Here is a 957-nt window from a genome sequence, read left to right on the forward strand (position 1 = left end):
GAAGAAGAGCTTAATGTTGAACCCATCACCCTTTAAGGCCATAACTCGGATGACATATTTTACTAGCAGCCCAAGAATTCCAAAAGGAACAAGACGCACCCTGACGGTCCCCTCAAAGTCTAGCTCAAGGCCCGTAAAGACTCTTCCTCAATTCACAGATGATAACTGCAGAGGCATATTATGTTATGCAACATGTTGTTAAGATGCACATCTATGTTTTCAGTCACTTTTCGTGCACTTTCAGTTGCCCCTCTACATAGTTTTCTGGTTTTACTTCTAAGTTCTAGTCCTTTTGGTTATGGAAGGAGTTGTGGTGTTCATATCGAACCAAATATCTATGTGTATCCTATAGAGGATCAGTCCATTTTGCTCTGGATAAGGGCAAACCGGGTTTTATGAAAATTACTATAGTAGTAATACATAAGGGATCTGAGCATGGGTATGGGTCTTGAAAAAGAGTTTTGGTGCTTCCTATTTGTCTAGTGTTGGATTTATGTTGGCATGGCATGTTTTGGTGGTGGTTTTGTGTCTTTCTTGCATACTCATTTTGGAAACCTGATGGTGGCTTTAAGATACACGTAAGGGACTTGATTCATGGGTTTCGGTTTAGTTTTCTGCTGGTGGTTGTGGTATTTCTGTTGCAGTGGCTGATTTACATGGCTCTGATGCCTTTGATGATGCTTGTATACACTCAAATTTGGGTACACATGGTAAAAGGGCTTCCGTTTAATTCTTTGGCAGAGGTGCATGTGGTTCGAGGCTATGATTTACAAGTTGGATTGTTTCATTTTGGGAGACTTGGCTTTTGTATGATAGTGATGAAATCATGAACTTTCTTTCCTTTGTATCAGTCTGGTTGTTTCTTCAGGAGCTCCAAGAAAATAGCTCAAAAGTTTGTTGTTATTGTTATGAAGGTTAGATATAATTTTGTACAAGTGAGGGGTGTCTCACTTCATG

At 39.8% G+C, this 957-nt stretch overlaps 1 pseudogene; it reads left to right on the forward strand.

Annotated features, from left to right (window-relative positions):
• LOC109823388 overlaps window positions 1-730 on the forward strand; it is a 1,450-nt pseudogene extending 720 nt beyond the window's left edge.

The sequence above is a fragment of the Asparagus officinalis genome, chromosome 9 (assembly GCF_001876935.1).
Source record: "Asparagus officinalis chromosome 9, Aspof.V1, whole genome shotgun sequence".
Taxonomy (NCBI): domain Eukaryota; kingdom Viridiplantae; phylum Streptophyta; class Magnoliopsida; order Asparagales; family Asparagaceae; genus Asparagus; species Asparagus officinalis.